Genomic DNA, 8,358 nt, shown 5'->3' on the forward strand with positions numbered 1-8,358 from the left:
CAGCAGCTGGGAACTCAATCCAACTATTTATCTTTTATTCTTTTTACATGCCTTTCAGGGCTGATGGGGGACAGTTAAAAGTTAGCAGACTCAGGTCAGAAACCTTTACAGAAATGCTACTTTCAAACATTGTGTAAATATTTAAGGAAATGTACATGTGCACGTGAAGTATTTCAAACAGCAGCAATGTTAAAATGTTGATCACATGGGTTCAGATCTAGAGGAAGTATTTCACCCCCTAAATAGCAAAACCCACCTACAGGTCTGAAAGCTGTTTTATCTTCAAACCTCAAAAATTACATCATCTATCAGTCAGAAACTAAAAATTGTCAGATTTTCAACTTCCCAACAATCCTTAAAATAATCACTTATGAATTTGAGTTCTTTCAAGAAAAATGACAAAATCTAGGCTAAAATCTATATTTAATCACAAACACTATTTTACATGTCCAAAAAAAAGAAAGAGGCAAAAATTAACTGTTTTTACCAGATCCTGTAAAAAAAACAAAAAAACAAAAAGAAAAACGCTCTCAGCACAACCCAGACGACATGACTGACTCATCTGTGAACAATCAGTTGACAAAAATCCAGAGAGTTTTCAGTTGAAATGCAGGCTTTGTTTATACAGAACAGAGAGGAGACAAGAATGGGAATATATATATATGTATAAGCTGTAAAATATCTACATTATATAGAGGCTCCATGTTTTCCAGCATTAGGAACACCTGTGGGCATTTGGAAGAATGTTGTCCAGGTTGATTTCAGGCATTTCAATTTGTTTAAAATAAACCATCAAGAAAATTCTGCTTCTGTTTTCTCTTTTTTTTTTATGATTTACAGTGTTATATACACTACACCAGTGGAATACTCTGTACTTGTAGCTGTGTTATTTTCAAAGAGGTGCATTAAAAAGTGAGCCCACAATGAGTAAAGATGGAACAGGAGCAAAACTGCATCTCCTTTTGCAGTTGGGTGCAGGGTCAGCCATGATGGGGTGGCCTGGAATAGTGGGGTAATTGTTCAAGGGCTCAACAACAACAGGGGTTTCAACATCCAAGCTTCCGATCAGCAGCCCAGAGCCTCAACTGATCAGCCACCACCACCATAGAAAAGGCACTGCTGGGATTTGAACCCAGGATCTCCTGTTTACTAGACAGGCGCTTTAACCAACTAAGCCACAGCGCCATGAAAAGAAACACTGAAGGAGCTTGACTTGTCGCTTATGTTGAAGCACTGACAATGACATGATTAAAACTATTTGACTTTGTAGGGATTCTACATTTCAGAGGGAGTTTACCATTGTTCAGTTAATTATTTGTAAGATGTCATTTATCATCGACAGTCTTAGATGTCCCAAGGTTGTTGGTTTTTTTAGATCAGAAGAACACAGTGATGTTTGCAGAGCAGGTCAGTAGAACACAGATATGCATAATATCAAGTGACCAATGACTACACACTATGTGGACCTCCATATGAGCAAACCATTCACATTTTAAGACCACATCCAGCCATCAATATGAGAAGGTCATCAAGATGGAGGAAACCATGGGGAGAATTTTTGATTTGCAAATTACTGTCTACTGCTTGGTCTTTTTGACCACTGCTGTGTTTGGTGCTAATTATGCTTTTTTTTAAAAAATTTTTTTTTTAACTCAGCTTTGACAAATATTATGTGCCAAAATGAGGTCATCTACTCGACTTTCTTTCTTTCTTTGATTTTAACCTCTTGTAGGCCAGAACCTCATGGTCAAGTGGAAGATTCCTCATGATGGAACAGAAGGCCAGAAGGTTCCAAGAGTCATTTTATGTTAAATATGAAAATGCTGTGATAATAAAGGCAGTTTAGTTGTGAAAAAGGAGAGTCTTGGAGTTTTTCAGATTTTTGACTTGTTTTTCTGTTGAAACTGGACTGTTATAAATGCACAACTGAAATTATTATTGGGTTAAAACACTGACAGCAGATGTTTTTTTAAAAATTTATTTTATTTTTTTTAAACACAAGGCAGTTACTGCCAACAGAAAGATTTTTGGATATACAAATTACTCTCTACTGCTTGGTCTTTTGGACCAGGGCTATATTTGGTGTTTTTAATTCAATTTTGACAAATATTGTGTGCCAAAATGATGCCATCTGCTGGAGTTTTTATATCCTTTTTATGCCACCACCTCATGTCCAACTGGAAGATTCCTCTTTGTGGAGAACAAAAGGCTCCATGAGTCTTTCAGCTTGAACATGAACGTGCTGTGATAATAAAGGTTGTTTAATTATAAAAAAAAAACAGAAAAACAAAAACAACAGAGAGAGATTTTTCATTTTTCTGCCTTGATTTTTTATTTAAAATTGAAATTACATTGTTTTATATGCACAAATGAAATTATTATTGAGAAAAAACACTGACATTGTGTGTGTGTATGTGTTTTAAACACTTAATATAAAAAGAAAATTATAAAAAATGAAATCCCAACAGTAAGACTCTGTTTAGAAGCTTGGCACAACTTTATATTGAAAACGTTGCTGAGGATAAAAACTATAAATAAAAAGGGCAACATTATTTGCTCTAAAAGCATTTTTCTACTTTTCGTGTCAAGTTCCACAAAATCAGACACAATATTGTACCTGCCCTACAAGGCAGCTGCAGTGCCCTACAGCCATGAAGACACCACTACATAAAGCTCCACTCTGGATGTGAGGCTGCCCGTGAGCGATGAGCAAGAACCAGTAACCCCGAGGTCACCACCACTATTAAAGAAAATGTCACACTGACCTTGGATCAAAATTCTCCTCGTTTTTTTCTGCCATCAGCGACACCATTTGTCAGAGCGAGTGAAGTCAGTGTGAAGGTGCAACGTTGGTGCAGCTGCGATCGCAGCATTCAAAACCTCTTTACAGCACAAACTGGTTCGAGCACTGAACTGCTCTTTTTTTTTTTTTTTTTTTTTTAATAAAAGAAAAAAACAAAACAAACAACAACAATAAAAATAATTATACTCTTTTGTTTCTATGATCAACTTGCTTCTATTATCTTTTACAGGGTCAAGTGAGCCTGGAGCTTTTCCCAGAACACAACATCTGCAACTGCATGTGTGTGGCTCAAAACAACAAGCTCTGCAAACACACAACACCTGTTTAAAAATCTGTTTGAATACACTATTTGATTCTATTACTGACTTTTAAATCACTCTGTGGATCAGCAGTTGCACGGCATGCAATTAAAATACACTTTTAAAACAAACTGTAATTTGCCAAACTTAATGTTGAGTCAGTGATCTAAATGCAGCAGACCCAGTGAAAGCACATGTGAACGTCATCATCTCTTGAAGGAAGAGCACACTGTTCACCCTTGTAGTAGTAACTGTGCATTGCAGTCTTTTGTATTGTCAGTCAGTCAGACATCTAGCTGTTGTACTAAGGGGTGGATTATATTGTTGCCCTTTAAATCAACCTCAGGTGGAAGGTAAAGTATGCATGACGGGTTCAGGGTTTATGATGCTGGCAGACCAATACAGCAGGCTGAGATCAATGTTGTTGAGATGTTGGATCAAAAAGGCTGATTATTGGTTATTATTATTGATTATAAGCTCATGAGACCAATGAGCTCTTCAGAACTGTTGGTCAGGTTATCCCCAGTGTGTATAGTTTACATTCCCTCTCATTCATTTCATTTTTGATTGTTTTTATCTTTCAGTTTAATTTCGATTAATTTCTTCAATTTGACATCATTTTAAAATCTTGTTGTTTGTGTGCTTGTTAGTGTTTTACTGCTTTCACTTGAACTCTCTTTTTTTTCCATTTTGAATAATAATAATAAAAAAAAACTCTTTTCAACAACAGCACGAAATAAGCTACAGAGACCAAAAACACTTTTTTTTGCCAGGCTGTGAACATGTTTGTTTTTGCTGTAAAGTTGTGCCATTTTGCCATAGAGGTCCGTAGAGACTGACTCACTTTTCAGAGTCAGCTTCAACGGGACATTGGAGGAACTGCAGTTTGGGGTTTTTTTTCAGTTTCAGATTTTTTCCTGTTCCTGAGGTCACCGCTTAATTTGAAGGTATGTTCTACTTTTACTTGGGTAAATCTGTATTGTTAATCTTTAGTCTCAAGTGGAAAGCACTTTGGGGGAACCTTTGCAATTTCAAATGTGCTATATTTAAATAAGGGTTTCTTTGGGCGAAACATTGACTTGACACCAATCACTCTCTACAGACACTGAACGTACACTAAGCACGATGTGTTTGTGTTAGTCTTGTGCCTCTTCTCAAAAGTGTCCCAATCCGGTGTTACTGTATGACAGCTTTACATCAATCGCTGCTACTTCTATTAACAATAACATCGTTTTCCTCACTCATCTGTTGGACACAATCGTATGTTTGCAGCTGTGAGGGACAAACAATGTGTTCACTGTATGTATGTGAAGATTAAATGCTGCTATTGATTCAGGATTGCAACCATATGATTGCTGACATTGTGACGCTCATTAATTTCCACTGGTTGAGAACATACTGTACAATCTGTATAATGCAAGGGGCGACTCTGGCTATTGTTGGAACCGCACACTTGGTCACACTAATTATAACATCCATTGACCCCACTGAAGCCTCATTCGTGGGAACAGATCTGCGTTGCCTTTGTTCAAACTGGGGACCGAGGAATTGTCATCAGTCAGCTTTTGTTTTTGTCTACAACTTTCCAATCGAGATTATTGACGGTGAAGAAAACACGAGTTTAAGCAAGGCTCCGTGGTGGTCTCCTTTTCACATCTAGGAAGGACATTCTCAGTGGAAACCCTGTGCTCTCAGTGATTGCTGTATTCAGTGAATAAAGAACAGAAAAAAATGTATGCATGGCTCACAAGTTATCCTCCACTTCTCTCAGCAGATACACAATATTGTGAATAATAAAATATAAAAGCAGTTACAACAGGAAGTGTTAAAGACAAACGCAGCCTCCTCATGCCTGGTGCATTATTTCGGTGTAGTGGAGGTGCTAAACTGTGGCAGCCATTTCACTTTCCGCTATAAGCCAACTGTGGGTGCGTTCCAATACCCACACTATCGTACTATATACTTGGCTATAAAAAGCTTTTGCATGTCCCAGTAAATAGTATGTCAACTGCAGTATCGCAAAAATACCAGGATGTCCTATTATACATGGTTTCATTTTGCACTATGATAGCCAGCACACTTTTCTGGCCATCTGACCCACAATCTTCTGCACAGATACATTGCATACGTGGCGGTGTATCACTCGAGGACTGAGCTTGAGCCGCCGAAAGCACACAGGTGATTAACACTGCAGACTGTGATGGATATATGAGCAAAGAAACAGTTCAAGATTCAGTTTTACAGTGATCATCCCAACTGTATGATGCTGCACGCAACAACACGTGCATTGGAAGGTGGTACGTTTTAAAAGAAAAAGTATGCAGAGAATGCAGGGTATGTATTTTGTACAATTTCTCCTGAACTGAACATGAAAACAGAGAAAAGGTGATGTCTGCCCACATGGTTTGATGGTCACAATGGTACTCTAAAATGTTCAAATGAATAGCCAACAGTTTATTATTTGGTTCCTTCCCACTCTCGCCAACTGCTTGCTCATAGAGAATCCAAAGGGAACTGTGCATTGTTGGGTTCTCTGTTCTCTGTTCAAAATTGGTAAGGTCTTCACCTTACTATGTTAAGTGCTATGAGATGATATATGCTGAGAATTGGTGCTATATATATAAAAATGAATAGGAAACCACAGCATCTGGGAACCTTGGCTAGACTTCACAATATGTCTGTTCCACGCATGTTGTGTACAGTTCATTGAACCTGACAAAACAGGGACTGTGAACAGGATAACGATATTCAATATGATTCCAAATGCCAAGATTTTACTTCATTTGATTGATTGTTGTTGAATTTATTCTTCACTGTCTCGCTCACAGTCTCATTGACACATAGCTGTGCACTTCAAGGAGGCTTTTTTGCATTTTAAAAGCCCCTGGGAGTGTTTCATGGAGCCACAACTTGACCATAAAAGCCTATGTGAAGGCTTTGTCCTCTCTGTTACCTTGTTTGAGTAATGAGAAATGATGCAGGAATTTCTAGTGGTGATCAATATTCTTCTCTCAGTGATGCTAGACTTGCTCAGAGGCTATGTACACATCCATCCATCTATCGACCTTTGCTTTACCTCGTCTGCTGGTTTTCGCATGTCTTGTCATTTTCTCGTGACCAATCCATCAAAATCTAATCTCCATCTCCCCGACTGTCCAGCACCAGACGGCTGAAGCCAATATGTGACATCAGCGTGCGCACGCAGTACAGCAAGTGAGACACACGAGTATTGAACGCAGATTGGTTGATTGGCCGTGACTCCGCTGCTCTTCCTCTGACCATCATTAGCATGATCACAAGGATTACATGCGCAGAGCTGCTCCTCCGGCCCACACTGCATGCACTGTACTGTCAAACTGAACCAGTAACGGAGGCTGGCCTTGATTTCCCCACGGACACCTTCCTCCATTACACTGTGAGATGACGAGCCTACAACTGCCATCGCCAGCTCTCCTTGCAATTACGACAGCGCCGGGAAAGCAGAACAGGGCCCGCAGCCCTTCCAATGAGCATCTCCTGATTATGAGTTGATTAATACAGTGGTGCCAGGCTGTGGCCTGTTAGCTGCACTACAGTTTCCTGCTCTTTGCTTCCTGGCAGCCTGAACATCTGAAGGGGGGATCCACTCAGTCATTATCACTTTCCCAGACTAATATCTCAGACCTCTCTCTCCCCTCCTCTCTCCTTCTACAACAGACGTGTTGATGAAGAGGAGAGGCGCTACCATCTAATGAGCTATCACATTTAGGAGCTACCAGGCTATCTGCCCTGAGACGTGTGTGGCCTCCGAGCTGGTGGGGCGGCTGGTTTCAACCACCTCTCTCTCTCTCTCTCTGAATCTCTCACACGCGCACAAATTAATTATCAAGTAAAATGGGGGCAGGGAATCGAAACAATCCGAGCATCTTATGTAAGAGTTGGAAAAGCAATCAGTGCAATCCATATAATTAAATACTCTTGAAACACAGAATGCATGTCAGAGGTCAGAGTGTGTGGAAGCACTCAGCCGAGCTAAGTGATGGTTTTGACATTATGCTAATACACTCAGCTGTTGCAGGAAAACTTGTCTCTAAATAGTCCAGTTTGTGCCAGTATGATGTGTGCTGACCATGAAGTGAAATCAAGGGTTCAATCAGTGCATTTATTACCAACGTTTGCTTTGCTAATTTGTGCTGCAGTCTGCACAGGAAAGGAGAGGGAAGGAAACTTGGCCAAAATCTAGATGAAATGATGATTAGAGGGGAGAAGAGAGAGCTTCCTCAGATTCAAATTGAATGGAGCATAAAATAACAGCCACCCTCTAACATCACTTCATAGTTTGAATGGAATATTTGGATGAATCAGTGACTAATTAGGGAAAAGGCAAATTACCTCAAACACCAAACATGACGCACTTGTATGATTTTATGAGTTTAGTCTATGATCAAGTATTATTGCAACAACACATCATCATTAGGGTAAAACTAACCCGTCTCCTGAGAGTCTAAACCCAGCTCACATTCCCTATCAGAGGGTGAGCAATCCAACGCTTGGGAAATTCTGCTCCACAATAATCGGAAAGGCTGACATTCATTCAAAAAGTGACGTGCTATAAATGGCCCCCACAAGCCAGTTAACCCCTGATGATAATCACCTATTGTCAACGTGAACTAGCCCAGATTTGAAAAACGACAGTCCTTGCAATGAGAACCTAACACGCAAGTAAGCGTGTGTTGTGCCTTGAGTTTATGTATTTATTCAGTCATGGTTGCAGAGAGCTGAAAAATATTAATTTGTAAGTAAAACCAGAAGGCTGAAAAATTAAGTGATAAAAGCTGCAGTTCCTCTGATGGCCACTTGAGGCTGGCTCTAAAAGGGATTCAAACCCAACTCTCCAGCTGAAACAAACATGTTTACAGCCTGGTACCAAAATAGTTTTGGCCTCAATGATTAATTCCTTCGATTATGTGAACGGTGCAGGAGGAGAATTTTTGTATAAATCAATGTATGAAAGCTGAAAGCTATGCATAATTGAGGGCTTAGTCTTTCTGATTAACATCACAGGACAGTCCATGGCCCACTTCAACTCCACTCATGCTCCAACTCTTTGCACATTTTTGTGTTAGCTGGGAGTTCAGAGGAGTTAGGAACCGCCAAGACGGCGACCACCATACTGAGCTTCAAAACCGCTCAGCAGGAAACCCACTGGTGACATCATGGAGGATCCAAACACCTTTATACACCGTCAGTGGGTAAAACACTTTGCTTGGCACTGTT

General features: G+C 39.8%; 1 protein-coding gene and 1 non-coding gene across 2 annotated transcripts in view; both read right to left on the reverse strand.

The window, feature by feature from the left end:
- shank2b (SH3 and multiple ankyrin repeat domains 2b) overlaps nt 1–8,358 on the reverse strand; it is a 174,064-nt gene that overhangs the window by 115,387 nt on the left and 50,319 nt on the right. The gene's annotated exons all lie outside the window — the stretch shown is intronic.
- On the reverse strand, nt 1,112–1,185 carry trnat-agu (transfer RNA threonine (anticodon AGU)). The gene has a single exon. It is a non-coding gene; the product is annotated as a tRNA-Thr (tRNA).

The sequence above is a fragment of the Stegastes partitus genome, unplaced genomic scaffold (genome assembly GCF_000690725.1).
Source record: "Stegastes partitus isolate 25-593 unplaced genomic scaffold, Stegastes_partitus-1.0.2 Scaffold1429, whole genome shotgun sequence".
NCBI classification, from domain to species: Eukaryota; Metazoa; Chordata; class Actinopteri; family Pomacentridae; genus Stegastes; species Stegastes partitus.